Consider the following 26,939-nt stretch of genomic DNA (forward strand, 5'->3'; position numbering starts at 1 on the left):
GTCCCTGACAAACACATTTCTTGACTAGAGATAAAGAGAGAAAACAGGGCTTGGCTATATTAATAAAGTATTTTTGAATCGAGTTGAATTAAATTGAATATTGTGTCCCGTATCAAAGGTAGAGAGGCTTATAAACATTTGACTTGTTTTTCAGTTGTAACCCGCTACCAGTTCAAATCATTAACTTATTACCATTACCCCTTTCACTTATCTTATAGCTTTTTTGTTTTTGCTCCCCTACCTGACTAACAATTGTCCTTTTTTTTAAAGATGTCCCACAACATCTAAATGACTGCTTCGTTTGCTTATTAGTTGTCGTAGTTCACTTGAAAGATCGCAATCACAATTTCAGCAGATGCAATTCACCAAGGCTGCAGTTGTTTATGCAGCACAACACTGATTATTTGAGTATTTTGCTACCTTGTGAGGTAACACATTGAACATGTGCCAACATCTGTAAAAGCACCATGGGCAACAGCACAATGAATGTGCAGCAGAAAACACACACAGAAGTAATGCTGGTCTTGCTTAAGAAAGAATATCTCAATCGTTATTTAAATTATTGTATTATTGTATTATTATTTTATTGCAAATCAAAAGTAAATTCCAATATCCATCAGAAATATCATGATTAGATATTTTTCCCTAGTGATTGGGTTTTTTGTAACGTGAGGGGCAACAAATGAGTTCAATGTTTTGCCAAAGGACACTTGGACAAGCGATGGGGCTAGATGTCAATCCACCAAACTTTTGATTCTGGGACAACTTATTCTACCCACTGATTCATGGCCCACATGACGTAGGTCGGAACTACTGTAGTCACTTAATTAGATACACTTGCACAAGACTGGTGATTTGATTTGGGTTTTGAAATCCAAGAGATAATATTAAATAAATTATTTTGGCTCAACTTTTCCCTCCATTGTTTTACACAAGATAATTAGCAGCATCACCAGGTCTTTAACCTCTTCAATGTCTAAGCCAGCTGAATTTGATGCACCACAATTTTAAACGTTTTCTTTTTTTTGTGTGGGAAAAGCACATTATGAGGAAAATGTAACTTTTATAAGGACTTTGTGTGGAAGCCCAGATTTTCGTCTGACAAACAGAAGAGATGGTAAAAGAGGTCATCCAAAGTCACATTTTTCTCTAGATAACTAAATCTAAATACAGTTTAATAAGACATGTGGTTATATGCACCAATATGAATTGCTATGACATTATGGCATGGTGTGGGTAAACCTGAGTCCTTTAGAGACGTCTTTGTTGTATCTCACTTGATTTTACTTACCTGTCTTGTGTTTGTGACTAATATGGTAAATGGCTTACACTTATACAGCGCTTTCCAGCTGTACTCCTACAGCCCCAAAGCGCGTTACACTGTAGACATTCACCCACACATGCACACATTCACACACCGGTTATCGGCAGAGCTGCCATACAACGGCGCTGGCCTGACAACTGGGAGCAACCGGGGGATTCAGTGTCTTGCCCAAGGACACTTTGGTGGACACAGGAGGAACTAGGGTTTGAACCACTGACCTTCAGGTTCATGGGCGAACACTCTACCAACTTGGTAGACCATTTTCTTGATCAATGTCTGAATGACTGAAAACCATCAGTGTAACAGATTAATGAAACCAGTAAATGTCCAGGCAAGTGGAAATTGAATTATACCTGTTCCATATGGTTGTCCTCAATGCTGAGGTCGGCATAGATTTTGCTAGATTTTGAAGCTTGATGTTTGTTGTGACCAGCCGTTGTCAAGTCGGGAAGCAAGTGTGATTATTTCTTTCATCAATTCAATTTAAAACACATTAGAAAGTTTTTTATATATATATATATATATATATATATATATATATATATATATATATATATATATATATATATATATATATTTATTTAAAAACATATCTGACACACCTAATAACAATATTCTTAGTACTTTTGTAAATGTGACACTCAAGTTTCTGAATTTTGAACTGAAATTGCACACAAATTGTATCAATTGAAATAAGATTTGAGCACAAAATGGTGAAAAGTTGAAATCTCTGAATACTTCTACAATGTACTCCATATACTACAAAAATATTACACTTATAAATGGAAAAAATATGAATGAAAGCTGTTCACAATTTTGTAAGTTGGAATTTATGTTGCTGCGTTTTTTTAGATTAAACACTGCAATAGCATATATTTGTTTGTAGGGAAAGAAAGTGCTTTGCATTGAGTGCACTATAATGGTTTGAAAGTGGTATGGTGGTATGTGTGTTAACATAAACATCTTTCTCTATAAAGACAATTTGTGTCCATCTTCACTATTTGACAATAGCCCCTTTTACATTAGCGAATACCCCGCGATTAACGTGCGGATCTAGCGTGTCATGTGCCTGTTTTACATTGACCGGGGCGAGGGTGGCGTGTCGAGCTGCCCCGCGTGTAACTCGCCTCCGAGGGTAGTCTTAACTCGGGTCAGGTCTAATGTAAACAGAACTAAAGCAGGGTAGCAGATCGTGAGAGGGGTTTGTAGATGACGTAACCTGAGTTCATCATCCATCGATATTAGCGGGATTGAATCTAAAAACGCCTACAGTTTCATTGAAGGTGAAAACTGTGGTTTCAGGGCTCAGGATAAAATGGAGATACAGTTCAGAATGTTGTTGCTATGGTAATGGTTAACATGAGGATGTTTTGAAATGGGTTACATTAGTGAGTGTCGTCAGCACGCGACAAAAACAGACTTGTTTGTGAATGTGAGTGGATGGAGGAGCTCGGGGTGACATGTCCTAAAGGAGCAAGATCTGTACGTGATCAGGAATAAAATGAGACAGATCTGCTCCTCACCTATCCTGTAGAAACAAGTTGCACACACACACATACACACACACACATGTAAACATTCACACACATACACATTGTGTATCAAGGCAAGTCTGCCCTGAGTACTGATGGGATAATCTGATGAATCTCCTCTGCAGCATGTGTGCCCACCTGTTACTCCAGCCCCTAGTTCCCTCTTCAATCACTACCACATTACTGAGGAGGGGAATTGTATGTGTGCAAGATTGCAAGTGTGGTTCTGGAAATGTAAAGCCATTTAACTGATGAAAAGAAAATTGTTAGTGTTAATGTGATAACAGGGATAAAGTGATGTTCATACATTGTTGACGGAACCTCACATTTAGATGCTTTAGGTGTCATATCTTTAGTTTTGTTGAATAAAACCTTGCACTTTCGTCTTTGTTGGCATAGGGCTGAAGACAGCGGATTGGGTAGCAACAGTGCTGTATGTGACAAAATATATCTATGTGGCTGAGTTGAACAAAGAGGCTCACAGTTGTATAACCAAGAACCTTCCAGAGTTGTGCTTTGCAGCAGTGCTTTGTATGACAGTAGCTACTCAAACCAAGCCTCTGATCTACACTCCAACAGCTTTTGTTTTTTGCTCCCAAACAGAATTGTCTAAGCAGCAGTTCCTACTCCGATGCAGTTGAATGAATTAATCATTCTGGTTGCTGGTACGTTTGGCTGACAGCTGTTGAGTATAGAGTGTGGTTGCTGACCAGCTGCTTTCCCTCCATGTCAAAAGTGAATGTTAGTGTTTTCTGTTTGCAAGAGCTGTGTGACTGAGCTGGTTGTCATAGAGAGGCCTTACAAGGGAATGTTGTTCAGCAATTCTTGTTTTGAAAAGAGTCATACTATTATACACGTCACAGTTTTTGTTGTTGTTATTGAATTTACAGATGAATAATTAATCATTTTAACTGCAAATGATCGGTTTTAATTATTCATCATAAGCTAAGCTGTAAGGCAGTAAAATAGAAAAATTAGAAGAGCAATTTAAACAAAGTGATCTATCCTTTTCTTTCTTTGTGGTTGCCGTCTCCAGACTGAAGAAATCCGCACTCTCATTGGTCTCCTGCACTTCCTCTCTGCAGCTCAGTGCCTTTCACACTCTGGAGAAACATGAGCCTGAATAAATTGTCACACGCTCACAGATTATCTTCCCAGGATGTTATTTTGTGCAGGGAGGATGTTTGAAATGCCAGTCACAGACACACTGCCCCCTCCCCCATTCTTTCTCCTACACACACTATCTTTTATAACGTACCGTCGAGCAGCAGTAGAAGGGTGCAATCTAGTATTGCAGGTCTCTGCAGGGCTTAGTTTTTTTTTTCTTTTCTTTTTTTATGCATTTTACTCTTTTTTTTTTTTTTTTGTACACGTGTGTGTATGTGAGTGTACCAGCATAAATTGTGACAGTGTGTCGTAAAGAGGCAACACGTGACCTGTTCTCACAGGGAACTTTATGCAGAGGCTGATTTATAGCACAGCTATTCACACCTTCCTGCTCGTCCCTCCTAACCGTCCCTCCTTTCTTTCTCAGTGATCATCCTTCTTTTTATCTCCTCTCAGTCTCTTTCTAGTCTCCAGCTCTGTGCCCCCCCAATTTCCTTTTACAAAAGCACCCAGTCTGCCCACCTCCCAAACTAACAGGGATAGAAGAACCATTTGAGGCATAGAGGGAGGAAGACTGAGCTCGGCCAAGGCATTGACAGAGTGGAGAGGCACAGCAGGGGTGTGAGAAGCTAAATATAGAGCTGCTCTGGAGCTGTGATGATGTCACAGGCCGTGGAAGTGAGGAAAGGCAAATGGGGAAAAAGAACTGCAAGACTGAGGCTGTAGGCACTTGTACAGGTTAATAATTACGGTTTGGCTCTCCCACAATTCATATCAAACCAGAGATCTGTGTTTGATAATTACTCAAGCAAAATATAATGTAGGAGTTTATTTGAAGTTACTATACAGTTGTGTTAAACAAAATATAATATCTTTCTTTTAACAGAAGGCACCTTAAATTTCATGTTGTTTTATATGCTGGGTAGCCTACTAGGGCTGCAATTACTCGAGTGACTCGATTACAAAAAAATGATTGAGGAATTTCCTCTGCCTCGAAGCCTCGTTTAATTAAGAAATAAATTTAAAACTCACTTTCGTACAGATTATTTTTAGTATGACACAATGTGCTTACAGGTACGTGCATAGATATACATTATAAAGGCATTTATTTATTTATTTACATGTCTTTATTATGTATATCTATGGGTACGCATCCCCTATAAAGCGGAAGAAGACAGCGGGGGGCCTTTCGTAATGTTTTGCTGTACAGACGCCGGCCCGGGACCGAAAACTGTAACACCAACAATGATCAAATGCAGCAAAGCGAAAGTAATAAGAGGAAGAAACAGAAGATATCAAAGGTGTGGGATCATTTTAAATTAAAAATGAAGGTCCAGGTTCACACTATAAGACTTATTCCAAGCCCCAGTCCACAACCAAGCATTTTTATTTAAATGTATTGGTTCTGAATCTGAAGTTGCACAATTTAAACGCAGTGTTTAAGAATATTTGTCATTTTATTTATGATACTTAGAAAAAATAAGTGAGAAACAATTGTGTTCATTCTAATTTATTTAATGTCTCAGGAAATGTTAAGTTTGAAGTAAGTTTACTTATTTTTATTGGGAAATTTAACAAACTGTTTTCTAGTTTGCATTATATGTAAAAAATGTTATAAAGGAAACAAATTGGTTGTTTTTATTAAGTGATCTGTCTTGTTTTCTATTGTGTATTTATAATTGGGCCTAATTAAGCAAAAGTATGTTTTGTCTGATTACTCGATTAATCGATGGAATATTTGATAGAATAACAGATTACCAAAATATTCGCTAGCTGCAGCCCCACTGGGTACCAATGTGCCTTTCATAAAAAGAGGCAGATAAATCATTCGAACGCATTACAATCTTTACTTGTTCATTTGCACAGTTGGGAACAGGCCTTAATGTATAAAGCCCTTGTTTTGGGGTGCAAAAAGAAGAAATGTTTCAAATGTCTTTATGCATCATAGCAAGATCTGCATGTGTACGTGCATCCACTCTTTTCCTCTGCAGGGATGACTGCATAAGACAGTAGTATCAGATGATTGCTGCTTCAGAAATGTGAGTAGCAGGTGACTGACAATTTACAGTTGAGATTTGGGTAATACTGGAAGCAAGGTAGAGGACAGGGTTTCGTGGTAATTCAACAGCTTTTATTTTTGCGTTAGGTTTTACCAGGTCAGAGCGACTAAGGCTTTTATTGCAATGCGGCAGCCGCACAGCAAAGCTGGGGCCTATTCCTATTGATCGCTGAGTCTGATAGATTCTTAAGTACTGATGACTGGCTGGCGTGGTTGGAGCTGTCATACATCATGTACATTGACTCCTCCTGGCCATACTGAAAAGCTGACTGTTTTTGAGAATACCTACAATAATGTAGCAGAGGCCTGTAGTACAGAAATCTAGACATCTGGTCTAGTTCAAAACCACTCAAATGCACAATCCATCTATCCTTTTGTGTTGGTAAACATGGCAGCTTGTAAAAAAGTAAAAAAAATCCCCTCTTTACGACCCATCTTCGAGTAAGGGAGCATCTTTTTCTCAATGTCCTTTCTGTTGGTTTCACCATCTCTCTCTTGGTTGCTTTTCACCCAGCAACAGCAGTCTAGGCCAAATAGCTTTTGTTTTCAAAGAACTTGCAACAGCTTGGTTGATGACTTGATACTGTAACCACAAGAATGCTGCAAAGACTGGAGATTTTCCAAACATCTCAAATTGTGCATTGTTTTTGTCCTTGACCTAGATATAATAGATTTAGCCTTTATATTGTGTCATTAAAAAGAGGAGCTGTTTATTTTTCTCCCTTTTATTTGGCTCCAGTGAAGCATATACCCCATACTGTTGTGTATGTGGGTGTATATAGTCTTGCACATGTCCCTCATGTGATCTAATGTAGTGTGGCTTTCTTGTCTAAGTTGCTAGGCAACGTGCAGCTGAATTCTCAGTCATGATGTTTGATTTGAGTTCAGAAAGGCTGAGAGGAGTGAGTGGAGGAGGAAGCAAGAATGAGCAAGTGCCTTCAGAGTGCAAGGCTTACATCTCCAAAAACACAAGACTTGCACACAAGCTGCAGTCCTGTCACAGAGGCCATTCAGTAATCCCCATACTTTAATTTATTTCTTTGCAAAGATATGCAACCACATTATTGACATCTTATCGTAATTTTTTTCAGAGGGTGAAACTCTGTTTGATATATTTTATGTGATTTATTCTAAAGTCAATAGGCACATTTTAGTAGTTGTTATACTATGATTTATTCCTCAGTAATCTGTGCAGAGAATACATTGATTCATGAAAAGCAGTATCAGTCTATTCCTTCATTCCATTTTAAGTTGGTCCCATTCATACATTTTGATTGGCTGAGAAATTCCATGAAATATATGTTCCTAGTCTTTATTATGCTGGCATTATTCAACCTTGCTTGATTGGTTTCATTTGTGTCTTTAAACTTGGTATGTTCAAAAGCATTCTTGTTCACTTTCCCAGTTAGATTATATTATCAGTCATAGTTACTTTGTTACTAATTATTGCAATCACAATTTTTTCCTGTTGAAAGGCGTTTTCACATGTTTATGTACACCGGTAGTAAGTAAACTGAGAGAAAGGAGGGGGATACATATGCGGTACTGTTTTGAAGCAGCCCAAGTATGATCATTGAGAAACGGAAAATGTGGAGACAGGCTTGAAGCCCAGTGACTATTTCTGAATAGAGAGCACAGTGATGTGCAATTAAAGAGATAAATCAAAGAAAATAAGGTTGAGGTGGAAAAAAGCAGCTGTGTGACAGCACAGAGGTAGTGTTTGTAGCTTGATGAGCTAGCTAGCACCCAAGCTGTAATGAAAAGCCTTTATGTGCCTAATAAGAGTGCTGGCGGTGGTCTAGTGGCTCTGGCTAGTGTAGGATTAGGCTTGGACAATCGAGACTGCAGGATGAAAACAAGGGGTAGGAACACCAGGGTCATTCTGCTTGCTAGGATACCATCTGCCCTGCTTGCCTGCCATGCCGCAGTCAGGGGGAGGGGAAAGAGAGAGCAGAGATACAGGGGAATGGGGGAAGGGCAGACCAGAGCTCTACAGGCAACAACACTGAACGCAGCTCTGTTTTGCTCTCATATATTTTTAACCTCAAAATCTATACTTATGTGCTTATATTGTGGTGACATTTTTACAGAGCCTAAAAAACAATGTCTCAGACATGTATCTTCCAGTGACTTATTTTATTGTTGAAACAAATATTTATAATGTAAAATTAAAACACATTTTACTTAACATGAGACCTCCACTAGTTATATAGTTTTGTGTAAGGAAAGAGGTTATTTTACAAATCGACTAATGTACATTTAATATTCTAACCCTGTGGTGTGTCAGTTAAGTTCAATATTTATGCTTTTGTCCGTCCCGTGTCAGACATAATACTTCCTGGAGGCCCCATGACACACATTCTTACTTTACTCGCACCTACACATAGAGCTGAGAGTAGGGGGTGACACTCGGATTGGTTCAGTCCCCCCTTTGTGTTTGTGGGGAATGGATTTGTCCAGCAGCATTGTGTTTTGCCTGGCCTACACGCAGAGTAGTTTGAGGGGAGACTCTGCATGGCTCCTAGCCTCTACATGAACTCGGATCTTGTGGTTAGCACATTCCTAAGAGTCTACCTTGGTTCTCAGCACAAGCATTTTCTATTTTTAGATGACTAAAATGCTTTTTCTTGTTTTGTGATTTGCAGTTTCAATAATAGTATTGAGGGCAAGGACATAATAAATCTTTTTTTACAGTCTACCAGTAGTTGCAGACTGTATGCCAGGGATGCTGGAAGGCTGTAATGGAGATGGTGTGACTGAGCACAGGAGACAGGCTGAGGTCAAAGGACAAGAGAAAAGGATGGATAAAGTGAGCATGTGGTTGTTGGTGCAAGCTAAACGATGACGAGTCGATGGGAGGAGGCATGGTTGACGTAATGTGTAACGATATCTATGCTCCGTGTAAATGCTTGCACGCACCACATGTGTGCATGCACATTAGGACTGCTGGCTGTCATTAATAATTCACAAGTCCTTTTAGTGCATATCCCCTCCTCCTTGTACCCCTCCCCCATCTGTCTCCTCTGTCCACCCTCTTTTCTTTAACCTCATTTCTCCTTTGTCCATACTAAACACTTCCCTGATGCATGTACACACAAGGGTCGGCATTCCTTCCTTTTTCCATTTTATTTTCTCTCTTTTAATTATGACATGAAGCTTATTACCCATCTTTATACAGACAATAATTTAGTAAATATTACCAGGGTTCCAATTTGGGATTCGTGATTGGGATATATTTTAAGCTGATCTCTCTTAATTGTGAGAGAGCTGGTGAACAGAAAGGGATTCGGAGAGATGACGTAGATGGTTGTTTTGGTTGCAGCCATCCTCTTGTGGATGGCAGACTTACAGCTCCTTGGCAGAGCTCCCATGGTCGCATTTAGTGGTGATGCAGCACAAAATGGAGAGAAAGAAAGAAAGGGTATTGGGGAGAAGACACTCACCTCTGTCTTCTTTATGGAATTATGGTTTTTCAGTCGGTGTCTTTTCAATTTTGTTGGTCCTTGGCAGGCTTCTTTTTTTTTTCAATCTCTGGTATTTCAAATTTATTTCAAAATATAAGACGTGTTTAAAACCTGTATTCTCAACAACTGAGTATGGTCGCAGATCGTACACCAATGGCATTAGTTATTGCTTTAGCCCGATCTGAAGGGAGCCTGTGTAAATGCCAAACGTATCTGCGTTGACACGGTGCTGGTTTCTTTCCTTGCACCAGTGATATTCACACTCGTGTGGTGCTGTTTCAAATACGTTATGAGGTCTGACGTGTTGCCAGAGACATACCCGATTGCTGTTGAACAACGTTAGCACACTGCTCTCGTCTTATCTACATGTCTTTGTCTGTTGTTGTTTTTAACCGGGAAAGCGAAGGAGACCATAAAGATAAGGGAGGGTCTTCAAGCTCCAGCTTCTTGTTTGCATGGGTCATGACAGTTGCTAGTGGGTAGAAAAAAAACTCACGTGGGAGTCCGGTGCTGATTACAAACTTCCAGTCTGCCACTTAAGATGTCTGTGTGGGAACTGGGATTTGAACTATTCTCTATGTGCTAAATTAATCCAACACGTAAGAGCGCCATGCTGTTTGAGAATATCCAGTGCTTAAGCTAACCAAGCCAAAGAGGCTATAAATGAAGCTGAAAGAACACACAGCCAGCAGCTTCTTATCTTCTACAAGTTGATTATGATACTTTACTCTCTTGATCATTATTCATAGCAAGAAAAATTAAAAATGGCTTTTAGAAAATCTACAATTTTCAATCTCTGTAGTTACTATAGGTATAGTAACTGTAGATTCATTGATCTTATTGATACCACAGTTGATGCAGGTGATGATTATTGGTATGAATATCTATCTGTACTCTTAATATTAATCTCTGTAATTTAATGCAAAACATAAAGACATGAAATCTAAATGTTAATGCCCAAATTGAAATTTGGAGTTTATTTTTTCATCGTTTGCTCTGTAATAACAAGCATGGACCATTTTTGAACTACACCATACTTTCCAGTTAACATTAATCAAATGAATCCATATATAGACATGACTGAGAAATGCTGCATTTGAAATAAAGTCTGCAAATGGGTATACAGTTGGTGTAAAGAAAGGGGTTGTACAAGAACACTATTAAAATGCATGCATCCTAAGCTTAAAACTATTTAAGCTACAAATAAGGAAAACTTTTAAAGTGGTCTTTTATAATTGTCTGATTTCCAGAATGGTTGCTGTTGTGTCTTTGTTACCACTTTTCCTTGTTCCCCTTTGCTTTCCCCTCAGTCCCTCTCAATGAAGCAACTGCTCCCCCTCTCTTCTCCCAAACAGACTGACCCAACTCGGCCTCACATGCAGTGTGAAAACTGGTCCATTGTATTGGAAAATCTGTGGGAGGGACAAAAGAGGAGGAAGAACAGGGTGCAGTGGTGGGGGTGATTGGGAAACCAGATCCATGGCTTGACTTCAAAGGGAACGGGAGCTCTGCGGTGCTTATTGATCAACCAGGAATGTTGCGGTTCTCTTTGGCATTATAGTGAATTCTAGCTGTGATGATATTTAGACTATGGAAACTATGAAATCTCAGTAATTATCATTTTCTTGCAAGTTTAGGGGCAAACTTCAGCATCCACAAGAAACATACAGGTTGAACATGGATGTTTTTATTGTGCCTGCTAAGGTCATAGCAATTTAAAACGGTTATTATGTGAACCTTGTGTCTTCCTGTTAGTCAGTTTTGTGTATTTTTGGTAGGATTTAATTGTTTTTTTATTAATTTATTTTACTTTTACTGATTTATTTATTTTTTATCCATCATGAGGTGCAGAGATCAAAGTAACAACCTTGGGATTATTTAAACTCTTTCCTTTCCCCTCATTTTCTCTTCTTCCCATTTATTATCTATCCCCCAACCACCCCCTTCCTTTCAGTTTTTTTTCCTTTCTTTTCATTTGCCTCTCTCCCAGAGAGAAGGTGCATGCAGAACCAAGTAAACACTTTGATATGCGGAAGGAATCTCTCCCACCTCCCTACCCCCTTCTCTCACTTTCTCTCTCCTCACAGCCTATGTAGGTCATCATGACTCACTCCTTTATGCTTCAAAAGGCTGATCCCTGCTCAGTTGCTCTATCTTGAGCCATCTCACGTTCATCATTGTGTAAGAGAAGTGTTTTGAAAGTATGCGTAGGCAATGAAGTTACAGATGACCACTATAGGAAATTGGATTTCTGTGTGTTTTGTAACTTGAGATTGTTAAACGTAATTATCCCCATACATTTTTTTCCTCTTCATCTGTCTGTGCACATAACTTACCTATAGTGCACTCTTGTACTGTGGAAAACAAAAAACGATATGAAGATATATAATAATATTCAATGCCTCTTCCTTCTTTTCTTGTCGGTTCACAACATTAGCTCTGACCTAGATACTGAATCCATCAGCTGTGGCAAGCAGATTTAGTATTGCGTCAGAAGTAGAATGCTTAGGTCTATATCCAGATTTGTGGCTAAGGTTTAAGTTGACTGGCAGGTTGGAAGTTTAAAATTATTTAGAATTTCTTTGTAATGCAAGGGGTATAGTAAATATAGATAAATCATGTATGGGGCTTTTAAGACATATTCTCTTCATATTGCATATAGTTAGTTTTTTAATCCCAAGACCCTTGCGTGAGCATGTTAACAATCCACAAGGTGGGTCAAATCCAGGCCACTGCACATTTGTTAGTGGTGCTTGCTTTTACTAATTCCAAGGCCTGCTACTGGTGGACTGGTGCACTCACTGAGCTTATACAACCCCATATGAGGAAAAAAAGCTGTCTGGAGAATGCACATTTAAAAACAAATGGCAGTAGTTCTTAAATTTGATATACATTTTGACATATTTTCTGTGCAAACTAAAATATCTCATCAACTTAATTTCATCTTGTAATGCTCATCCATTTCCGTACTTCAGGAATGATGGCAAAAAAGATTATATTAATCGTGTTATTTCAAGCAGGTGGCGATAATGACGATGTGGCACAAAAGGAGTACCCACCAAGAACTGAGTTTTTGAGGCCCAAATATTGGCAGTAAATCTCCAGTTTGTTTACAAATTTTCAAGAAAAACCACTGCACATTGCAGTTTGTTTTAATTCCGTTCATTTTACTTGTATAGCTCCAATTCACAGCAAAGTCATCTCAGGGCACATCTCAGTTTACAAAGTTAAGTACTGTCCAATGAATGCAATCCAATTCAGTCCAAAATTATATTAAAATTATTTTCCAGTAATTCTCTGCACCCAAACCTTCAAAACATCTCCGGGGGGGGGGCTCCAGCAAAACCAGGCAAAACCAGGCTCAGGGAGTGCGGCCACCTGCCTCCACTGGTAGAAATATTGGCATTTTTCGCTGTATGTAATCATGTCAATATACCAGAGGTGTCATCAGCTTCTCAGGACTCTGAGGCATCTGGGATGGTACATTACACACTGGACACTGTGGAAACTGCAACAGTGTTCCAGATAATTTCTGGAAGAAATGGACATCATATGCTCTGTACTGAGATAGAAAGTATTACCCAGGCTGTTATCAGCAACGAGTCCAAAAGCCAAGGTCTGTGATGGTGTAAGGTTTTATCAGTGCCCTTAGCAAAGGTAATTTGCACTTCTGTGATAGGAACCTTATTGCAGAAAAGTACATAGATATTTTAAAACAGCATTTCCTACTGTCATGCCAACATCTTTCCCCATAAAGTTAATGTCAATGCATTTTTCAACAAGATAATGCAAAACTAAATTCTGCACATATTGTAGAGGCATTTTGTAGAAGATGATGTGAGCGTTGGACTGGCTTACCTATAGTCTTCACTTGTTCCCATTTGTGATCCAACACTGTTGCACATCATAAGATGTGTAAGGAAGATGGACAACAAATGACACCTTAAATCCTTTATCATTTGATATCTTGCAGTTTACTGTGTATAGGAGAGGCCACTGCTTGTTGCTCAATTTTTCATTCATTCATTCATTCATTCATTCATTCACTGGGCTATGCTTAGGTGGAAATAATAGCTCAGTTTTTTTTACTCCTTGCACATATGGTGTATCAGGCGTATTTGCATATCAATGTTGCCTAATGTTTCTCAAATCTGACATGGAAGAACCCATACTGTTAAACATAGAGGTTTCATGTGTCTGTCAGCATTTTAAAGGCAAGACCTTTAATTTTTATTTTTTAAATATATATATATATATATATATTTCATGTAAAGTTAACTCACTAGATTATATTATGTTTCCTCCATCAACATCATCAGTTTGTGAGTGTGTATGAATTTAATGTGTATAGTGAAACTGCCAGAGGGTGCAGTCTGTCAAGAGGCTTTTAGCAATAAGAGCTAGGCTTTGAGGACCTGCTCGTGCTCCTGACCCAGATCCCAAAAGGCCTTAGAGTGTTCCATGTTCTTCCTTTTGTCCTCTTACCTCCAGGGCTGCTTTCATATTGGCTAGACCTTGGATCGAGAGAAAAGAGTGCACAGGAGCTTTTTTGATGAGTCACTCAACCGAACAGAAAAGGAGGGGTGAGGGGGAAAAATACAATGCTTGGCAGGCCTTTCCCCCCTGCAGTACTCCCTCAGAAGACTAAAATATTACATCACACACACAAAGCACTGATTGGTAAAGTTGTATGTACTAGTTCTAATTGTAGTAACCTGTGCAATGCAACCATCACTGTACACTGTAAAAGAAAATTTGAGGAGAAGAATGAAAATGCCAAGAAAGCACAAAAGGGCAAGGAACAGTGAGATGTGTATCTGTTTGCAAGATGAGGCTTGGTATGCCGTGGTAAAAGAAAGCTTTGTGGAGGAAACTTAAGTTGGCTGGGTGCAGTGCACCTCTTTTTCTTTGAGCCACTCTTGCAAAGTTTGTTGTAACGAATTTACAGCCTCTCACTGCAGTGGAATTAAAATGGTGAAGATATGATTGATTACCAACAGCTGGCATAGGATATATTAAGGGATGCACAATATCTATCAGACAGATAAATTACCAGTCAACAAGGGAGGAAAATGGGGTCATTTTTATCATTTCGATAAATAGCTTAGCCAATGGCTAGCTGTTATCACTTCCTCATCCGTAATTGTCATGCAACTGCGCTCAGCATAGCAACCAGCCGTCAGTATTAACCCAGCATCTGCTAAATGAAAGTAATTTTTGATTTCACTGTTGAGTAAACACGTTAAACGGTATATCCCGCTGTAAATGTTTGACAGTTACTCTGCAGATATTTTGGCTGAAGGAGCTGGGAGAAAAGCTAACTTTGATTGACGTGTTGTATGCTTGCAGAGCAACATGGCTGCGCCCCGTATGAAGAAAAACGGGCTTCATAACCAGTCTTGAGAAATCAATGGGTCATGTGACCGAATGCCTCGTCCATTACAGTCTGTAGCTGTGGTTTACAAGCAGGACCCAAGCATGGCCCCGTGTTTGCCTGAAGCTTGAAGCTTAACACTGAACACTGAAGCTTAGACACCTCTTGATGCCACTGAATGACGTCTGCACAGCTGTTTGCAAATCGGGTTCATTAAGGATTCAGAGATGAAGAAAAATACAGTCTCATATCCCACCTGAAAGGTCATCAGATCAGCTGTGAAGTTGAACTAAAGAATATGAAGTAGCAGCTAGCAGCGCAAAACCTAAAAACTGCAAAAGTAATTTCCTGAAGCATCAAAAATGCTAAAGCCATAAACAACAAAGCGATTGCATTCATAACACAATAAGGATCTGCTTTTTTGTCTTTCGGTTGGCATACCTATTACCGGTATACATTGGAAAAACACTTGACTTAAACTATACAAATACTTGTGTATATACTGTGCGGCAGCAGCTCAGGTGGTAGAGCGGGTGGTTCAATAATTGAAGAATTAGCGGTTCGAACCCCGCTGTCGTGTCATTTTTTTTTTTTTTTTTCATTTCACCTTTATTTAACCAGGCAAGCAATTTAAGAACAAATTCTTATTTACAAATGCAGCCAGTCGTTGTGTCTTTCACTCTCCTGGCTTCCAGTGAGGGCATCGCTGGTGTGTGAATGTTGTATGAATGTCCCGGTGGTGGTCGGAGAGGCCGTTAGCCGCGGATTAGCTGTCACGTTTCCGTCAGTCTGTCCCATGTAGTCTACCACAAGTCTACCACCACCAAGTAAGAATGGGGAGTGAATGAATAACGTAACCATTGTGAGCGCTTTGCGTGTCCAGAAAAGCGCCATATAAATGTAATCCATTATTACTTATCGCATCCTTAGGCACTAAAAGTTGAATAGAGGCATTTATTTGTTATTCATGAAGTTCTTGGATGTGATTTTTGTTATTTCCAGTTAAACAACAGTTCTGTTAAACCCTTTTCCTGGATGATGCACATTTTTGTTTTGCACGATTTTACATATTTGTTTTATTTACTGAAAACATACATTAGTGGGTAGATTTGAGGTGTGTTTTCTAATATAACACAGGCCTCAAGTTTAGGGTTTTAAAAATCTAATATGGTAGGTGAACACAAATTCAGAATGTACAGTCGGTACATTTTTTCATTTTGTTTTAACCATCTGGCTTTGTCTGATATGATTCATTCTGAGTTTTTCCAGAAAGTTGTTTATAGTTTATCAAGTACCTTACTCACACAAATGATCATTTGAAGAGTCAAGACTATTGTTTGCTATTATAGTTTGGGCAGAGATTAGTTTTTCATCATTGCATTTTAGATCAACTTTCCTAGGTGCACAAACTGCAGCATATATGATGATTATATTAAATATAAAAATACAGGCTTGTCTTCAGTATTGATATTGGACATGCCGAAGGAGTCAATTATTGATTAACAGTTATCAGTTTTGGCTCAAAGCTTAGTTTCAGCTGTTTCTAATTTTTCTCCTTCTCTTTGAGCTGTAATCCATCATGTAACACAAAGTGTAGTCCTTATATTTGAGCCTCTTGGCCGTGTTACTTTTGCTTTGGGGACATTCACCTGGGTAAAGTAAAAATGAATGTTTGCTGTACCAAATGTTTAGTTTGTGTGTGTTCTTGAATTATTTTTACTTCACACACACACACACACACACACACAGTAGAAAAAACCATGGAAAAAAAACATCTGGATCAAAGGATCATCTTGTCACTTCATTATCACAATACATTTACTGAAATTTATATATAACTTATTGTAACCAATATGACCAGTTTTGATTGTTGGAATGAGCAAAAATCATCCAGTTGTGATCATCATCAGACAAACTGATGCTTCTCTTGTCATGATGACAGAGATGACCAATTTGGTGTTGTTTCTTGTTAGCACTTTCAGCTCCATGTAGATATCCATGGTGACAATGTTAGATACATTGCACATTTAATATGAATGTCAGCACAGTAACACGACAACAGCAGTAAACATCTTGAAATACCTTTGCAAATATTGTGCAATGATAAGTTGTTTAATTTTCTTTACATTACAAGCAGAATATCTCAATTTTCCTTTGCTGTTACTCCTTTTCATGCCCATGTCATGTAGTTAAAACACTACCATATATGGTGTTCAGGTGCAACAGAAAGTAAAGAAATTAACTGTTGTCTCAGAAGGTTGCCCCAATTGTTTTGTTAAGTACTTTTTTTGTGTGTGTGGGTGCTGCTAGTGACAGTAACCCAAAGCTTGTGCATACTGTGTTTTGATATGGCATGTGTGCATTAAGAGGGAGGGGCCAATATAAATAAGGTGCTACATGTAGTATTGCAGAGGTAGAATTCACAGTTTTGAATGGTAAAAGATATCACTGGGTTGCCAGGTGTGTAAGGTCCGCCATTATAACATCGACAAAGTATAACAATTTTTTTTGGGGGGAAACCCTGTTTTTGGTAGCTAAAATAATCGCTAAATGAAAACAGAAGAAATATATATTTACAGGTAGATCCGTACAATAGACACCATACAAAATGTTAAGTCTTAACCACTGGTATTAAAGTTTGAGTTGCTGTGATTAAAAGAAGATTCACACTCTTCCACTTGTTAGATGAAAGGTTTGGACTTGACATGTCAGTTACTGAAATCTGGCTTTGCTTTCCTGTGAAATGTTATTATATCCTTTTCATAACCAGTTTGAGAGTTTCTTCTAAGTTGCTTGTGCATTTTCCCTTATAATTTAGTATGCTGTCTCTGGCATGCATAAATAGCAGAATGTGCCAAAACTGTAATCTTTCCAGATTTTCACGTAAGGTGTTACTTTCTATTCTGTAAATTTATCTCTGGTTTTTCTTTGTCGAATGCTCATCTTCAAAGTGAGTTTTCTGTGCGAGAGTGGGCGTTTGCACTGGGCCATCAACAGGAAATTCCAGCCTTGGAGTGTGGGGGTAGGGGATGGCTGAGAGCGAAGGGAGGAATATCAGGAGTTTGTCTGCCAGCTGTATGAGAGCACCCAAAGGTCTCTGACTGTTTTGGTCTGCAAGAAAGCTACATTTGGATACTTAAATGAACAGCATATAAAAATACCCTCAGTACTGGTTTTTTTTTTCCAATTACATTTCTTCCTAGCCTTGTGTTGTGATACTGCTTTGTTTTCAAAACCTCAACTCACATTTTAACATCTGTTTTTTTTTTCATTCCGCGTGTAATTATTTTTACATCATGCTTCATATACAGTACTTGCTTCCAATCATTTGTCACAGAACATGTTTGTGCTGATTGTGCTCACATTCTTTGACAAAGCTCCAATGTTCTTAGGTTTCTAAATACTTTGTCCCAGATTTTGGGTTGCACAACAAGGTGCCATGGAAAACTAAAACGATTAACTCTGTTGCTTTGTCTGTAGACGTGTGACACTGAACAAGCATTAGCAAAAATGACCAAGACCGATGGGAGCATGAGAGTGAGTGAGTAATGTGTGAAAGACCAACGGAAGAGTGAGAAAGAAGTGCAAAACATGCAAGCACCTAGTTGAAGTCGTTTTATTGAAAATCTGAAATAAACAGAAGTATTAGTGCAGGTGACATTTAGTGCAATAAATAAATAAAATGTATTGACGACATTGAGGTAAAAAAATTAATACATTTGGATAAATATGTCTGTTAAATACAATATATTGCAAGAATATTACTGAATGAATGAATGAATGAATGAATGAATGAATGAATGAATGAATGAATGAATGAATGAATGAATGAATGAATGAATGAATACAGATACAAAATAGAAATCTGATTGTCTACATAATGAAATCAGCCCTACTGAATAGTTTGCCTGAAGTGGTGCAAACAAGAAGAAAACAGGCCTATGACAGGGCTGACAAGCTGGTTGTCATAGAAACTTGACGCTCTGCTTATACGGATAGTGACTGTTGATATCCCTGGCTTGTGGTGTGCTACGTGGCTTGTGGTGTGGCGTTTGGGCCAGGGTGAAAACATTTGTTAACATAAACGGATCCAACCGAAAAAATAAATCTGGTGTGCACCAGAGGTGCACGGCAACATATGTGTAAAGGACCTTAGCGCTGATGGACAGCAGCTGAAGGATTTTCAGGTCTTCAGTCTATGCAGTACTACGGTTAGGCCATACCAGGCCTCAGGTCCATCATAAAATATTCAATCTTGTTTCCGAAGAAAAAATGTTTGAATCTTACTGAAATAACAAACGGAACACACACATTTTCCAAAGGGTTTAAGCTGTCAGTGTTGTAATGGAGAAATTCAATTTAGATTTAATGCCAGCTTAGGGCTAGGCGATAATAAAGAAAATCAATTTGATTATTTCACTTTTATATGTTCCAAAATTAGAACATATTTGAGAGGGCGAAAAAAATTGCTTTAATTTGCATATTTATGGTGTGGCAGCCAGTACTTAATTTAAACTTCTCTTGTTCCTTAATGGCTAGTAATACAGCTGACTTACGCTAGCATCCCAAACAGAAACATAACTGAGTGGAAGTGAAGCTATCTATGATTAGATCCAAATAAATTCCACACTAAATCAATAATGTAATGTTTGGAAAAAATTATAATTTTATATTTAGTCTATTTCTCCCAGCCCCAATTCCAGCCCGTTATTTCAAAAAAGGTTTGCGTAAGGCAGACCTAAGTATCTAAACATTTATAGTGCTAAAGAAAAAAGCTGTAATAATATTGTATATTTAACTGTCACTAAGAGAGAGAGAGTGTGTGTGTGTGTGTGTGTGTGTGTGTGTGTGTGTGTGTGTGTGTGTGTGTGTGTGTGTGTGTGTGTGTGTGTGTGTGTGTGTGTGTGTGTGTGTGTGTGTGTGTGTGTGTGTGTGTGTGTGTGTGTGTGTGTGTGTGTGTGTGTGTGTGTGTGTGTGTGTGTGTGTGTGTGTGTGTGTGTGTGTGTGTGTGTGTGTGTGTGTGTTGCAGCTATTCTTCCTGGGGTCCGAGTATGCACAATATGGCACAATTTTTTTGCTTTTTGTTTCAGTTGCTATTTTTTGCTTTTTGTTTCAGTTGCTATTTTTTGCTTTTTGTTTCAGTTTCAGTGTCACAGGAAGAGTGTTACCTCAGTAGAGGCACCTCATGGTTAAAGCTCTAGTTGGCTAAATTGCATGTACATCATGTCTTGACAGCTGTTGTCTGCGTATGTATTTTTTGCACATCTGAGGTTGAATTAAAAACTGATTGTTTACTTTTCTAGTTGATCTGAGATTTAATTCCTTAATATTATTGTAATGATCAAGTTGCTTCCTTATGTCAGATGTCCGTCCATCTGTCCTTCCATCCATTGCTGGCTCATTAGGAGAAGCTCACCCATTGACTCTGCCAGGCACATTTTGTAAGCTGTGATTTTAATTGAAACTAATCATTAAGCCACTGTCAAGTAGTTTTTTCTTGCAGTAATAGTGTAAATTTGCTGTTCGGAATGTGTTAATATTTAAAAATATATGAATCAAAAATATATATCAAGTCAACATTAATGTATGCCATCACTACAAATAACTGGTTACTGTCCTTAGACTATTCATCTTACTGGCTGTTTCATATCCATATAAAGCATTAGACACAGCATTTCAGAACAGTAGCTCTTTTTGTGTTTATTTTAAGTACTCCATACATCTTCTGCAAAACATTGCCCAACAATATTCTGCTTCAGGCTTGAGTGGAGCCCTGTGGCAGGTTTCATCCTGTGCTGAAAACCCTCTCTGATGGGCTGCTTGAAGCAGTTATGCATTGATATTTTCTGGCCAGTTTCCCCACCTTGGGAAAATTCACCTATTGTGATTACAACCACTCAAGAGGATTGACATCACTGTCCACCTCGGGGATCATTAGGTAGCTCTTGAGCTAATTTTCAAAGGCAGTGGTTAGTGACTCTTAGTGACTCTCTTCTGTATTATGTTGAAGTAACACCCATACAGTTTTTTTTGCCTTTTTGGGTGACTCCCTGGTGTCATAACCCCTTGTTGCACACTCTGCTGTGGAGCCCTAAGCTGTTGACGGTGAGGGGCCTGGGGAAACAGTCTTCCTCTGTTTCCATGGCTCGCAGCTCAGTGATGAATGCTGATGAAATCGCTTTAACCTGGTCATCATCAATGAAACCGTTTTAAAACGGGGGTCAATTGTAGATGCCAAACTTAAGAGGTCAATGTCATGTATTTATTTTGTATTTTTGTGTAGTCTAGAATGGTTTCTTTATTTGATTTAATTTGATATTTCTTTTTTGCTTGATTTTTTTATTATTATTATTATTATTATTATTATTATTATTATTTATTATTATTATTTGTTCTGTGTCTTAAGACTTAACTGTTAGGACCTCTGGTGCAGGAGAGTTACGAGAATTACACTTGCACAGCGATCAATGGAAAGACCGTCCCCTTGCAGTGCTACCTTTGTCCAACTTTCAGAGATTTGATTTTCTTCTAGACAAAAGTGTAATGGGAATGGGGCTAATGATGGGACAGGTCTGAGGTGACAACTTTCTTAGCTGAAAGTGCATTTTTAAACAGAGGACCAAGGGTTTTGCTTAGTGATTCTAACTCCTCAAGATCTTATCAGGTTGGGTTGAGATGATGGCGCTTTCTGTCTGCACCCAGAACATCACGGATGGCCTTCTCTTGTTCAACAAATCGCTCAATCATGCGCTGTCTGGAGCCCCATCTTGTGAGTGATTCAGCGATCAGTTTGTGGGCAGGAAGCTCCAGTTGTTCTTGAACATCATTTGGGGCTGTCTTCATCTTCCAGCTGTTGGAAAAACCTTTTTACAAACTCCAATGGCACAGTCACCAGTTATTTCATGCATGCTCTTCAAATGATATAAACATATCATTTGTTAAACTGCTGCAGCGTAATAATAGGCCTACTACTACTATTACCAACACTACTGCTGCCGTTACTACTACTAGCCTACTGCTACCACTAATAATAATAATGTTATGATGATAATAATAATGATATTGATCAATAATGATAACAATAAGCACAAAATGTGTTTAAAAGCTAGCATATTTATGCTATATATATATATATATATATATATATATATATATATATATATATATATATACATATATATATATATATATATATATATATGAGAGAGGTATCAAGTGTGAGTGTGTTGTGCTCAATAAATAAATACAATACAGTATTGACTTGACTCACCGATAACGATATGAAGCGGGTACCCAAAACATGGCAGCCTGGTCCAGCCGTTGATCCGTAGTGAACTAGCAATGTTTGCATCACTGTCGGTTGTAATGCATGCCATGCGTTCTTCCTTCAGTAACCGTGTGACGAGGGCATCTTTCAAACCAGGTGTCACCTGCCTGGTCCTGTCGAAAGTAAGACGTCTGCAAGCAGTAGCTCTTCAGTGGTCAGGATTTATTGATAAGGCGCACCGTCAAAAACAGGTAGGGCTCAGAGGTCTTGCTCAACCACAAATTGGTGGTTGTAGAAAAGTGCAAGACATTTTGTAGTCTCTGAGTAATTTGCGAGTTGTATACGTTTAGTAGAGCGGTTTAGCCAAAATATTTGCGACTTGGAAGTTTCTATCTGGGATCGTGTGCGCGCGTGTGTGCACGTGTATATACAGCGGGGCAAAAAAGTGTTTAGTCAGCCATCAATTGTTCAAGTTCTCCCACTTAAAAAGTATGCAACTATGAAAGACAGAATGGGGGGAAAGCATCCAGGAAATCACAATGTAGGAATTTTAAAGAATGTATTTGCAAATTATAGTGGAAAATAAGTATTTAGACAATAACAAAAGTTCATCTCAATACTTTGTTATATACCCTTTGTTGGCAATGACAGAGCTCAAATGTTTTCTGTAAGTCTTCACAAGGTTTTCACACACTGTTGCTGGTATTTTGGTCCGTTCTTCCGTGCAGATCTCCTCTAGAGCAGTGATGTTTTGGGGCTGTCGCTGGGCAACATGGACTTTCAACTCCCTCCGAAGATCTGGAGACTGGCTAGGCCACTCCAGGCGGTGAAATGTTTCTTACGAAGCCACTCCTTCGTTGCCTGGACGGTGTGTTTGGGATCATTGTCATGCTGAAAGACCCAGCCACGTTTAGTCTTCAATGCCCTTGCTGATGGAAGGAGGTTTTCACTCAAAATCACCTTCTCATTCAAACAAATGGGGAAGTGTGTCCAAACATTTGGTCTGTATACATACTGTACATGCATAAATACATACATACATATATGAACACACAGTAGGTGTTTTTAAATTGGATAATATCGCTGGATGATGATCGCATGTTTAACGCACGTTGATAATATAAACGCAAGGTGTGTTATTTGTCACTTTGGGCCTGAAGGCAAGTTGAGGGGAGGGAAGGCAAGTCGGGAGGCGTTATTCGCGAAACAAAACGTGACCTGTGTGGGCGTGTAGAATGACGTATTGTCCCCATATCAGGAGGATTTATACACCATCAGACAGGCATAATTCTCAAAACAAGGATGGAATAACATCAGGATGAGCGTTTTTTGCTTCTAGCAAAGCCCCGGTTTGTCATTTTTGTGGCCACTTGTTGAAACAATGAACCATCCTTTGTGGTTCTGGACATACGCCGGTTTATGGCGTCCTCGGTTGTGAGACTTGAGTAGCTCGCAGATGTCCTTGTCTCCCCACTTACTCATCTTGCAAATATTGGCCCTACCTGTGACTTCCTGCTGATGTTGTTCCTCTCATCAGCTGTTTATTTATTTTTATGAAATAAAAATAATAATAAACCCCTGATGGGTTCTACTGAGGTTATGTAATCAACAACCCCTGCCACGACCCGCCACCCCGTGTTGGTTTTGTTTACATTAGACCTGACCCGCAGTTAACTACCTTGGAGGAGTTATTCACAGGGCAGCTCAACACGCCATCCCCTGTCAGTTGATGTTAAAAGGACATGCGACAACGCTAGATCCTCGCGTTAAACGTGGAATATTCGCCAATGTAAAAGGGGCACAAGTAAAAAGGAAGGTAACTGAAGATAAAACAGCCCCTTCCCCCAACACTATAATGAATAGGGATCCTATCATGCATTTAGCTGTGTTCAGGTGTGCCAACCATGTCAAGTTTTACTTATTTACTACCGGTACTTTTCTAAGTGCTAGGCTTTTATTGTGGAAAACCACTTGGGTTACTAGTTTTAAAGTGCAAAGGGATGTTGAGCTGATGAGGAATTGTATTAATTGTTATAAAAGGTGTAAAAGCTGACAGCTCAGTTTTTGGATGGACTCCAAATCGTATAATCAGATTTGAACTTGGTTTATTATCAAGGGAAATGTTTTTTTTGCAGTAGTTGTTATGGAACTGTGTGAGTGCATGCACCTTTGGAGTTACAATGGACTGAAGTTGTTAAGAGCTAAAAGCTAACAAGGTTTGCAGGTTTTCTCAGTCCGTGCGCACCTAAAAGAACAGCCGATGCAGCTGAAGTACTTGGACTGAAAATTGATTTTGTTCAACGCAACCATGATGGAGAGTTAAGGATCGACACCTGAGCTCGCTTTATCTTTCACCTCATTCACCTCAAAGGTTTGCAAACATTCACCAGAGGCAGCTGGGATAAACGGATATTCTACTGCAACAATTTATCACGGCCAGATTGACTTTCTCTCACTAGTGCTAGGAGACTTACCATACCAATGGCTCAGTTACATTGTTTGCAGGACATTCCCTCCATACATTGGTCGCATGGTTTAACACTATTGTGAACTTAGGCCCCGTTTACACATAGCCGGGTATTTACAAAAACGGATATTTCCCCCTCTACGTTTTGAAAAATTCCATCGTTTACACGAGATCGTTTTCAAAATCTCTTTGTTTACACGAATCCGCATAAATAGGCTGTTAACGTCATGCCAGCCAATCAGAATCCTGGAAAAAACATCAACAAATGACACGTGACGTGTAACTTCCAGTTTAGGCTGATTTATGGTTCCGTGTTACACCAACGCAGAGCCTACGGCGTAGGGTACACGGCAACGCACACCGTACGGCGCGCATCGCCGCGTACCCTACGCCGTAGGCTCTGTGTCGATTTAACGCGGGACCATAATTCAGGCTTTACTTCCAAGACGGAACGAGAGACTTTCGTTTGGAGTGACAGAGAAGTGGAGTTACTTTTAAGTGTGACTTTAGAATATAAAACAGGTAAAATACAAGAAAATATTGACGGTGGCCAAACTAATTGTAAACACAGGTCGCACACATGACGCTGGTGATCTGTTGCATAATGTGACGTTCTAAAGCCTAAATCTCTGTTTTCCTCTGTTTAGACGCAAACGTGAGAACGGAGTTTTTGAAAATCTCCACTTTGGCCGGAGTTTTCAGAAATGATGGTTTTTGGTGACTTTGAGCTCCGTTTTCGTGTAAACGAACGGCCAAAACGCATGAAAACGCCTCAGTTTTTGCTCCGTGTAAACGGGGCCTTAGTCCACAGCTGGAAGGTAACTGAAACACAGAATATCTGCAGTGTGCATTGGGGATTTCATGTCTGACCGGTTTGGTTCAATTAAAACGAACTCTGCTCTGTTTGCCCTGTTAGTTTGGTTCATTTGAGCTTTTCTGAGATTTGTCAGTCAGCATCCTCAATGGGCACGCCTCCAGTGACTTATCAGTTTTAAAACCCAATTTAATATACTTTGTGATTTGAATAATTAATGTTTGAGTGAGCGATTAATAATAGATTTTCTGTTGATATGAAAACATCACGACTCATGCTTTACTTGGACTTTATAAGTGGGATCCACACACTTTCTGTTCTTACACTTGTACGTAAATTTACAAACACAACGGAATATTTACATGTGCATCTTCTTAATAGGCCACTACGGCTACTGGCAAACAATAAAGATAGCGTGTTATCACCGTTGCTTCAGTCTGGCATCAGTTCCCTGCCCCCTCTCTAAACAGGCACCGCCTCACCACTCATCTGGCTGTTTTCTCTGCAGTAGCAAGCCTTTCTTCTCTCCATCCTTCCATACTTCCATCCCTCTATCCAGCCCTGCCCAGTGATTTATAATTCATCTGGGATCCTGCTTCCCCCCACCCTTATGCACCAGGACGGCATTAGCATTCTGTTTGGTCGCCAGCTACACTTCACCCACGTGTGTGCTGTGTGTCTTAAGAGAGGTTTTTAGGCCTAGCCAATGGGGATCTGTTTGGAATTGCTATTACATTCCCTATGTGTTTGACTCTGTCACAGCGAGGATCAGTTTGCTTGTCTGGCTGTTTGTCTCCTTCATGCTTTTAACTCTCCTTTCATTACTGTCTCCATAGCCACTGGGCCCAGCTTCAGCTCCCTGTATAACAACTGGGGTCACCATTCTTCAGGTTTCTTTACAATGTGTGACATCTTCTCTTACCAGGTTGACGTAGACCTAGTCAGGTATTATTTCAGACAGGATTTATTTTACATCACTAATCTAAAGGAGCAGTGAAGCAATAAGATGTGTACATTTTATCGATGCTCTTGTATTCATAGATGCAACTTTACCACTACTTTGTCATTATCAAGCCAGATTGAAAGATGGATTTGTGTAATGTGAGTAAAAATTACGGTTGCTCAACATTCATCAGCTCGAGCTTGCATATGATGTGCTTTATTTGCACCTTTGCAAATCACAGACATATCGAATAGTTATGAAAAACGATGTTGTGTGCTTCTGGTATTATTTGTCATTATGTTTATTTGGACAAAATCGGAGTAAGATTTACGTTGTTGCATACAGTGTGCTTCCGTTTTGGGATGCCTTTTGGAGATTAAGAGTGTGTCTTTCTCAGACATAATGATGCTCATCTGTGAAAAGGTCATCTCCACCCTCTGTGGATCTCATGTCTTCCCCTCGCTCTGTTCATTATCTATCCAAAGTCGCTCCCTCCAGTGTGGGGGTTTATTTTTACCTCTTCATGTAATCCTTAATTAATATAGGTCCAGTCACAGTGCCTTACATTCTACTGCCACTCACGCTGTA

General features: G+C 39.2%; 1 protein-coding gene across 2 annotated transcripts in view; it reads left to right on the plus strand.

Moving 5' to 3' along the window:
- ankrd11 (ankyrin repeat domain 11) overlaps positions 1 to 26,939 on the plus strand; it is a 126,361-nt gene that overhangs the window by 56,821 nt on the left and 42,601 nt on the right. The gene's annotated exons all lie outside the window — the stretch shown is intronic.

The sequence above is a fragment of the Cololabis saira genome, chromosome 2, assembly GCF_033807715.1.
Source record: "Cololabis saira isolate AMF1-May2022 chromosome 2, fColSai1.1, whole genome shotgun sequence".
NCBI classification, from domain to species: Eukaryota; Metazoa; Chordata; class Actinopteri; order Beloniformes; family Belonidae; genus Cololabis; species Cololabis saira.